This window comes from Podarcis pityusensis (assembly GCF_964106645.2).
Source record: "Podarcis pityusensis genome assembly, chromosome: Z".
In the NCBI taxonomy this organism is placed as follows: domain Eukaryota; kingdom Metazoa; phylum Chordata; class Lepidosauria; order Squamata; family Lacertidae; genus Podarcis; species Podarcis pityusensis.
This window is the reverse complement of record NC_138044.1, coordinates 47,590,616-47,600,771: the sequence shown is the minus strand read 5'-3', so window position 1 is coordinate 47,600,771 and position 10,156 is coordinate 47,590,616. Positions and strand designations below refer to the sequence as shown.

General features: G+C 46.6%; 2 long non-coding RNA genes across 2 annotated transcripts; one reads left to right on the top strand and one right to left on the bottom strand.

Annotated features, from left to right (window-relative positions):
• Positions 1-994: 994 nt before the first annotated feature.
• Positions 995-5,043, bottom strand: LOC308468323. Its single transcript, XR_013981568.1, has 3 exons — positions 4,932-5,043; positions 3,807-3,856; positions 995-1,790 (listed from the first exon to the last, which is right to left on the bottom strand). It is a non-coding gene; the product is annotated as an uncharacterized lncRNA (long non-coding RNA).
• A 437-nt stretch (positions 5,044-5,480) lies between these two features.
• LOC308468316 lies at positions 5,481-8,902 on the top strand. The gene is made up of 3 exons (XR_013981559.1): positions 5,481-5,569; positions 6,176-6,372; positions 8,882-8,902. It is a non-coding gene; the product is annotated as an uncharacterized lncRNA (long non-coding RNA).
• Positions 8,903-10,156: the final 1,254 nt, after the last annotated feature.

The window sequence follows — 10,156 nt, the reverse complement described above, 5'->3', positions numbered from 1 at the left end:
ACTCTTGTGTCTTCCAATACTTTGCGATGAGTATTCTTGCTGCTGTTGTAGCATACATAAAGAAAGTTCTATCCTTTTTTAACACCAATTGGCCGACTATGCCCAGGAGAAAGGCCTCTGGTTTCAAGAAGGTATATTTAAATACCTTTTTTAATTCATTATATATCATCTCCCAGAAAGCCTTAATCTTTGGGCACGTCCACCAAAGGTGAAAAAATGTACCTTCAGTTTCTTTACATTTCCAACATTTATTATCAGGCAAATGGTAGATTTTTGCAAGCTTGACTGGGGTTATGTACCACCTGTATATCATTTTCATAATATTCTCTCTTAGGGCATTACATGCCGTAAATTTCATACCTGTGGTCCATAACTTTTCCCAGTCAGCGAACATGATGTTATGTCCAACATCTTGTGCCCATTTAATCATAGCAGATTTCACCGTTTCATCCTGAGTATTCCATTTCAGCAGCAAGTTATACATTCTTGACAAATTCTTAGTTTTGGATTCTAACTCTGGTTTCTCTTCAGATCGTATAAATCTTTCGCCTTTTAACAGTGACAATTTGTTGTTGACAAAAGACAGCTGGACATATAAAGGGCCCTATTACCTCCAGTAGCTTAGGGTCTCATCAAACCTAAATCCAGCCCTGATGATGAGGAGCAGGGGTGGAATTTGCCTTTGACATTAGCTCTAGCTAAAGAAGAGGCAGTCAAACTACAGTAATTTCTGAAGGAATATCTCTATTTTAATCACCATGATGTTCTTAGCAAATATGTCACACAATCAAGGCAATCCAGCTCTGTATTACAGTATTTCCAACCCTAACATGAGGACAAAGTCTTGCAAGTAGCATTCGGCTGGCCCTGGTTTCCAGGTGACTTACATACAACAGTACTTATTATCAGACTCTGATCCAAATGCAGCTGGAAGGAGAGGACACAAGTCCCTTGTCACCATTATGATGATTATATGTAACTATACATATATGTTAGTGGGTGGAAAGTGGCCTGCCCTTCATGTGGTTACATTCCTTCTGAAGGAGCTGGTACGCAGTTTGGATGTACTTCTAGATCCACTCCTGTCGCTCAAGGCTCAGGTGGCCTGAGTGGTGCCAAGTAGCCCAGCTATGCCCCTATCTGGACAGGGACCACCTAACTTCTGTTGTCTACACTCTGGAAGCCTCTAGGCTAGATTACTGCAACACAATATACATAGGGCTGCGTCTGTAGATGGTTTGGAAACTTCAGCTGGTGCAGAATTCGGTAGCCAGCTGACTAGGCTGTTTGAGCAGGCAACACCAATCCTGGCCAGATAGCACTCGTTGCCAATTAGTTTCAGGGCCCAATTCAAAGTGCTGGTTTTGACCTATAAAGCTGTAAATGGCTCAAGACTCCAATGCCTCAAGGACTCCCTCTCCCCAAAGGAACTGTCCTACACCCCGCAATTATCTTCTGAAGCCTGTCTTCATGTGCCCTCCTTGCAAAAGGTCTGGAGGGCAGCCACACTGAGCCTTTTCTGTCATGGCTCCCTGGTTTTGGCATACTCTCTCCAAGGAAGCTCACCTGGCCCCTTTGTTACCTTTAAGTGACAAGCCTTTGGCTAATTCAGCAATCTATGGTATTTTAAAACTTCTCATCTGCAGGCCGTATCTGTTATGGTCACAGTTCTCCAAGTATCACTCTTTGCTGGCATTACCCACGTTCTTGGATAGTGCCAGGCTCCAGATCCATGGCCCCATCCTGCTTTCAAGCAGAGAACAAGTTCAGCTCATAACACTCCTGGATATCTGAAACACAAATGGAAACAGAAACACAGTTACTCTAGCAGCCTGGGGAGATTCTTGACACTCAAGGCCTGAGCTGGGTGACCAAGTCAGGAGTGTCTGCATAGCCAGGAAGGTGAGTGACAGCAAGCTCAGCGAGATTTGCCCACAAGGCCTTGGAGTTCAGCCCCAAAACAACCAAATCCATGGATACAGCTACTTTGTTTGGCACCAGCCTGGCTGCACTGAAGTTGCCAGAAGGAGGCATACAAGACACTATCCAATTATCTTAGGGGCTCCAGATTTGTATAGGGTTTACTCTAGCTTTTTCTCACCCACCGCTGTCCAAAGCTTCTCCCCTCTCTGGGCCTAGAGCGAAGCATCCCAACATCAAAAGATAAGTGAGCCAATTAGCCGACATAATTCAGGTGAGTACATAAACAAATATGAGCTTAGTCATACAACTACCAATTAGTTTTGGGGTTATCTTGACTACCAAGATGGCACCTGCAGACCTTCCAGATAACATCTTCCCCTTTGGTCCAACACATTAAGTTCCTGCATTTTTCTCAGCTGGCATTTTGTACCCATGGGATGCAGTGCTTTCCCCTGAGATTAACATAATATTTTCTTCTGAACTGGATTATCTTGTAAAATGGGAGGCATTGCCCTCCCATTATGAGGTAGTTGGCATCAGTCTGTTTCAAAACGCAATAGAATGCACCTCCAGGACTGAAGTCTATCCGCTGCATTAGCAGCACCAACGTAACCTCTCTGGGGTGCAAGCCTGGGCAGTGTGCATGAAGGCTGCCCAGATGACAAGACCCCCTCTTGGCCTCACTGATGTGGTCCAAAGCAATATGTATGGCACTAGCTTGGCTGCAGGAGTTGCCATGAGAAATCACAGAATCATGGAATTGTAGAGTTGGAAGGGACCCCGAGAGACCCTTAGTGCAGTCCTCTGCAATGCGGGAATCTCAAAAGAGGCATAAAAGAAGACATCCAACCACCAAGGGTGCTCATCAATGGTTCCTCTTCATCCTGGAGAAGAGTGACTAGTGGGGTGCCACAGGGTTCTGTCTTGGGCCCGGTTTTATTCAATATCTTTATCAACGACTTGGATGATGGACTCAAGGGCATCCTGATCAAATTTGCAGATGACACCAAACTGGGAGGGGTGGCTAACACCCCAGAGGACAGGATCACACTTCAAAACGACCTTGACAGATTAGAGAACTGGGCCAAAACAAACAAGATGAATTTTAACAGGGAGAAATGTAAAGTATTGCACTTGGGCAAAAAAAATGAGAGGCACAAATACAAGATGGGTGACACCTGGCTTGAGAGCAGTACATGTGAAAAGGATCTAGGAGTCTTGGTTGACCACAAACTTGACATGAGCCAACAGTGTGACGCGGCAGCTAAAAAAGCCAATGCAGTTCTGGGCTGCATCAAGAGGAGTATAGCATCTAGATCAAGGGAAGTAATAGTGCCACTGTATTCTGCTCTGGTCAGACCTCACCTGGAGTACTGTGTCCAGTTCTGGGCACCACAGTTCAAGAAGGACACTGACAAACTGGAACGTGTCCAGAGGAGGGCAACCAAAATGGTCAAAGGCCTGGAAACGATGCCTTATGAGGAACGGCTAAGGGAGCTGGGCATGTTTAGCCTGGAGAAGAGGAGGTTAAGGGGTGATATGATAGCCATGTTCAAATATATAAAAGGATGTCACATAGAGGAGGGAGAAAGGTTGTTTTCTGCTGCTCCAGAGAAGCGGACACGGAGCAATGGATCCAAACTACAAGAAAGAAGATTCCACCTAAACATTAGGAAGAACTTCCTGACAGTAAGAGCTGTTCGACGGTAGAATTTGCTGTCAAGGAGTGTGGCGGCGTCTCCTTCTTTGGAGGTCTTTAAGCAGAGGCTTGACAACCATATGTCAGGAGTGCTCTGATGGTGTTTCCTGCTTGGCAGGGGGTTGGACTCGATGGCCCTTGTGGTCTCTTCCAACTCTATGATTCTATGATTCTATGATTCTACCTTACGGACTTCAGATTTGTGTAGGGATTACTTCTACTCCTGAAGATATCCTGCAACAGAGGTTTAGGATCAGAGCTTTTCTTCTCCTAGATGAGCTACCTTCTCAGGTTGATGAACTCAAATTGCCCCTTACTTCCCTCTGCAGCACATGCAAGGAACCAATCTCTTGACCATTGGACCCACTACTGGTTTCATCTACTCAGTCTACCAGAAGCTGTCTTCACATGCAGGGGAAGTCCCTAACTCACCAAGGGTTTGAGAGCTACCCTCACTTGGTTTAACTGGCCAGTTGAAGCAGTTTTATGAGGCATGGCCGCTGTCTTACGCGGACAGCTTTTGGGAGCCCCAGCTGCGAGATGAGTGCAGGGTGGGGACCAAAAGTGGACAAACCACCCCAGAAGGAGCATGATGTGTCCCCCACCAGAGGAACTACCCCTCCACTATCACCTCATGCACCCCTATATATAATTCTATCAATTTGGGGGGGGGGGTTGTTTGATATTGTATATACAGTGGTACCTTGGGTTAAGAACTTAATTCGTTCTGGAGGTCTGTTCTTAACCTGAAGCACCACTTTAGCTAATCCCGCTGCTGTGCGATTTTTGTTCTCATCCTGAAGCAAAGTTCTTAGCCCGAGGTAATATTTCTGGGTTAGCGGAGTTGTAACCTGAAGCATATGTAACCTGAAGCATATGTAACCCGAGGTACCACTGTATGAAGTTGGGGTTTTTTCAGCCGGAACTTGCCAGAACTCAGTTCCGGCACCTCTCAAATGGGCACAATAGCAGAGGTGTCTAAAAAAATGTGTGTGTTACATTGTTTTTAATGAGACCTTTTTCCCCTATGTTTTAAGCTGCTCTCATTTTTAGCTGTAAGAAGTCTGGAGTCGCTATTAGGGGAAAAGGCGGGGAATGGATGAATGAATGAATGTTAAAGTTAGGAGAAAGAATCCTGTAGTAGTAAGTAATATAGGACAAAGAGTCCTGTGTAAGCCTTAAAGATAAACAACTGGCTGTGCACGTGTTCTGGGAACCAGGGCGCTCCATGAAATTTACTCCCAATTAATACAGTACTTCAATATTAAGAGAACGGCAGGTATGGAAAAGACTACAATTCCCAGCACACCTTGCGCGGAGTTCCTGCGGCATAACGCGGGGTATTGCTCTTTGCGCTTCTTTGAGGACCTTTTCTCTCCGCCACGGCTTCCTTTTTAAGACCCCGGTCAGGCCTTCTGAGAGGCCCAGCCACCTGCTCCCTTGGCGGCAGGGACAACCAAAGCATAAGACGGCAGAAGGGCATCACGGCTTGCAGTTCCCATGGCGATTAACGGTTCAGACGGACTACAATACCCAGCGTGCCGCTGCAAGGGGCTACTTCCGGCAGCCCTGCGCTGACTTCAAAGAGCTGCTCTTAAGCGGACTGCGTTACCCAGCATGCGCAGCGGTACAAAAGGGAAGCTGGAGGCTCAATGGGCGTGCTGGGGGATGCTGGGAACTGTAGTCCTTGCTGCATGAGGGAACATGTCAAACCCAAAAGTTGGCCTTGGGCCAATCACTGTCTCTCAGTGACTTGCGTGAGGATAAAAACAGGATAAAAACAAATGCACCCTAAAACAATTAAAGCAGTCTGAAGAAGATGACGTACTTCTAAAAGCAGTTGCCGTTCAAAAACATTCTTGGATTCAGTGATCTTTGGGGTGGCCAGGAATAGTGCAGGGATGTTTTTTTTTTTAAATTCCTGGAAGTTAATATTGATGGACACAGGTGCATGCACCTCAATAGGGAAGCCATTCTGCAAATGGGGAGCCACCACTGAAAAGTCCCCGTTGTGTTTAAGATAACTTTTGCAAAACAAAAAAACCGGAGGCTTTTCTTTTGAGAATTATGAGAATTACCTAGACAATATAGAAATGTATTTATGTATGCAGCCATGGTCTCCTGGATGATCTTTGCCCAAAGATGGAAAGCAGAAAACGTCCCAACAAAAGAGGAATGGTTACAGAAACAACTATGCAGAAATGGCGAAAGTTACCAAAAGAATAAGAAATCAAAATGATCAAGTTTTTAAGAAAGAATGGAAATCATTTATAGAATACATACAAAATTATTATAAACAAATTAAGGCATTAGCAGGCTTAATATAAAAACATGCAGCAGTTGTGAGGGGAAGTCTATGGAACACAGGGAAAAATGATAATTTGGTTTAATTTGGAAATGCAGTAAAATATTATAAAAACAAGGGACTGCAGAAGGGGGGAGGGGAGTCGAAGTAAGAGATATATGATAAACCTTTTGCATTTAAAAATTGGGGGGTTTTTTGTATGTTGTAAAATAAATTATATAAATAAAATTGTTATTTTTTAAAAAAAGAAAAGTCCCCGTCATGGGCCAGTGATGACAGTAGCGGACCAGGGAGGAAGCCCAGAGTCAGTGGCTACCAGAAGGCTTTCTCATTAGGGGTCTACGGTACTTTGGAGGAAGGGTGTATTTTGGAGAAGGGAGAAGACCACCTGGAGGGAGAAAACACAATGTACAAGAAGCGACCCATGCTGTAAGCAATGAGCAAGGTAAGAATAATAGAATCATAGAATTGTAGAACTGGAAAAGACCCCGAGGGTCATCTAGTCCAACCCACTGCAATGCAGGATTCTCAACACACAGTTGCCCACCCCATTTGAAACCATACCGGACCCTGCTTAGCTTTGCAAATGTGCTAGCAGCTTTATTGCTGCGCCACTAGGATGATGGCCCTATAACTAGATGAGCTTGGCTGCTACCGCCACTGGCCTTCTGCTCTTGCTCTTTCCTTCCCTAGGAATGACATTCCAGCATTAATTCCAGGCTGGCCTTTGACTTTGTGGGTTACCCTGGAACCTTCCATCCTCAGCTCCTGCATCCAGCTTTGGCATCAACCTCAAGGCTCTGAACACGGCTTGCTTTACATATCATGTCTCCAGAGCTATCCCTAAGAGCAAGGGTCAGCAACCTAAGGCCCTTGGGCCAGAAGCAGCCCGTGGAGGTCATTTGACCGGCCCACAAGCTGCCCCTGAACCGAGTTGCCCACTCACGCACTGCACTGAACCGACACAGCACGGTGCAGGGACTTGTTTCCTCGGCACCAGAAATCGCGTCTGCACACGCGCAGATGCTGAAAATCACCGGCATGCTCACTCGCACACGCGCGCACACACGATCCGGCCCACGGAGGGATCTCTGCGGGACCGATCCAGCCCAGGCAAGATAAACCTTGCCAACTCCTGCCTAAGAGGGTGCAAGGCTAATCAAACAGGGGGGGGCACCATTGCTTTCATCTCCCTCTGCCTCTGCCATCCTGCCTCCTCTCCATGCTGATAGTCCCTCCTCCCCCAATTTAGTTTTTGGCTTTTTGCCTCTGCTTTAGCACTGGTGGCCAATATCTCCCCATTTTCTTTCCCCTGTCTTACTTTGTGCCATTTTTTGCACCCAGTTTAACACTGTTGGGCTCCCTCTCCCTGTTCTCTCCTTGGCTTATTTGCGTTGTTTGCAGCTGCAAAAAGTGCCAGTGGCCTTCCTCTCTGTGTCCTTCACTTGCTAACTTGAAATTTCTTGTTTTTTGCAGCCACTTTAGCTCCGGTGGCCTATTCCCTCCTTTCTTAATCTCGTTTCTTTTGCTGCTGCTGCTGCTGCTGCCTCCGCCCAACTTCTCTGCCTTGCTCTAACAAATGAGGGGTTTGAGAGGTTATCCAGTTGGGTAGGAGACAGCAAGACCAGCCAGGAAGTTTAGGCTACTGTCTGTGCCACCAGTGATAAGCAGGGGCGTCCAAAGCATGGGGCCTGGGACAGTCGTCCCTATTCACACCCACCTTCCCAGGGCAGTCCTGCATGCCCCTGCTAGAGTTGGTCATCCCAGCCTCCTGCCACCGCTCTCTTGGCTGGGACAGGGTAGAGACATAGGAACCTGCTTTACACTAAGCTGGACTATTGGTCCTGCTCTAGCCCAGAGCTGCCTGCACTCACCGGCAGCAGCTGTCCAGGGTTTCAGACAGAGGTGTCTCCCAGCCCAACCTGGAGATGCTGGGGACTGAACCGGGAGCCTTCTGCATGCAAAGCAGATGCTCTACTCTTGAGATGTGGCCCTTTGCCACTAATGCCCAATTAGTGCCATTGCCTTCCGTTAAAAGTTTGGTGTAATCCTTGACGCTTCCCTTTCCATGGAGGCACAGGTTACAGCAACAGCCAATGCGACATTTTTCCACCTTCGCCGCATCAAGCAGTTGGTCCCTTACCTTTCCCGCCCCGATCTGGCCACAGTGATCCATGCGACGGTCACCTCCAGGCTTGACTACTGTAATTCGCTCTACGCGGGGCTGCCCTTGAAGCTGTCCCAGAAACTCCAGTGGGTGCAGAATGCTGCAGCGAGGCTCCTCACAGGGTCTCTGCCATGGGAGCATATTCACCCAGTGCTTTTCCAGCTGCACTGGCTCCCGGTGGAGTACAGGGTCAGATTTAAGGTGCTGCTTTTGACCTTTAAAGCCCTTCATGGCCTAGGACCCTCGTACCTACGGGACCGCCTCTCCCGGTATGCCCCACGGAGAGCCTCAAGGTCCATAAATAGCAACACCCGAGTGGTCCCAGGCCCTAAGGAAGTTAGATTGGCTTCAACCAGAGCCAGGGCCTTTTCAACTCTGGCTCCGGCCTGGTGGAACGCTGTCTCATGAGACCAGGGCCCTACAGGATCTGATTTCTTTCCACAGGGCCTGTAAGACAGAGTTGTTCCTCCTGGCCTTTGGCTTGGAGCCAATTTGATTCCCCCCCTCTCTTTCTTTTCCTTCTCCTCCTGCGATGAGGCTACATTTTAATATTTTAATGTTTCAATATTTTAATGTTGTATTTTAATTTTGTTTTTAAGTTGTAATCATTCAACTTGTTTTTATTATTGCTTGTAAGCCGCTCTGAGCCCGGCCTTGGCTAGGGAGGGCGGAGTATAAACAAAAAATATTATTATTATTATTATTATTATTATTATTATTATTTGCCTACAACTCAGCTGCTCGCATAGCTGTGGCCTTGAGCAGGCATACTTAATCCTTCTTGCAGCAGAGGCAGACATGAGGCAGCATGATCAGTTCCACTGCACAGGGGCGCCCCAGAGCCCTGTGACAGTGACAGAATTGAGCAGAAGGTAAGAGGCAGGAGCATGCTGAATTTTAACCTTGCACGCGGCGCCACTGAAATTTGAAAGACTGAAGTCTGACAGCATATATGTCTCACCTCTGGAATTTTACTGGGTTAAGATACTCTTTTTTCAGTTCATTAATTCACACCTCTTCTTGGCTCCGTCAATGGGCAATTTATAGTATAAAAACAGAATACTTGTGGACGGTCAGTTGTTATTCCATAGCACAGAAACTCCCAAACCTGCTTTATATATTTTGCCTAAATTGTTCTAAATCCTTGCCTAAGTGATCTGCATCTTATGAGCCCCAATCTCTGAGCAGTATAAGAGTCTGGGAATTTCTAGTGCTTACCCAAGGTTCATATTTCCTTCAAGGATGAAGCTCAGTGAAGACTGTGGTGTCTTTAAGATATATGGTTTGTTTACACATATACAACCTGAGCCTATGATGGAGGGGCCCATAGCATTAACACCCCAAGAGGGACTTGTTTCTCCCATAGCCACAGTCTTGGATTCCAGCAGAAATCAGCTATGGCTGTCTCTCTTCCTTTCATCCAGCTTCTAGGTCACATAACTCAACTCTAAACTCTGTCTTTTGTTCTCACTTTTGCAAGTTGAGGGAGGGGCCCCACCCATTTTCTGCCTAGCATAGACCCCACTTTCCTTTGTTCTCTTAATGACCCATCACCCAGACAAGCACCTCAACACAGGAAGCTAGCCTGTCTTATATTTTAATACTTGCTGGGTCCAGGGGTTTGAAAGATCTCAATTCCCTCCCCCCCTCAAAGCCCAACATCATAACAGTAGAATCATGAAATTGTAGAGTTGGAAAGGATCCTGAGAGTCATCTATTCCAACCCTCTGCAGTGCAGGAATCTCAACTAGATCATACATGACAGATGGCCATCCAACCCCTGCTTAAAAGCCTCCAAGGAACAAGAATCCAAAACTTTCTGAGGCAGTCAGTTCCACTGTGGAACAGCTCTTACTGTCAAAAAGTTCTTCCTGATGTTTGGTCAGAATCTCCTTTCTTGTAACTTTAAGCCATTGGTGGAGTCCTACCCTTCGGAGCAGGAGAAAACAAGCTCACTCCATCTTCCATGGGACAGTCCTTCAGATACTTGACAATGGCTATCATATCTCCTCTCAGTCTCCTCTTTTCCAACCTAAACATACCCAGCTCCCTCAACTGTTCC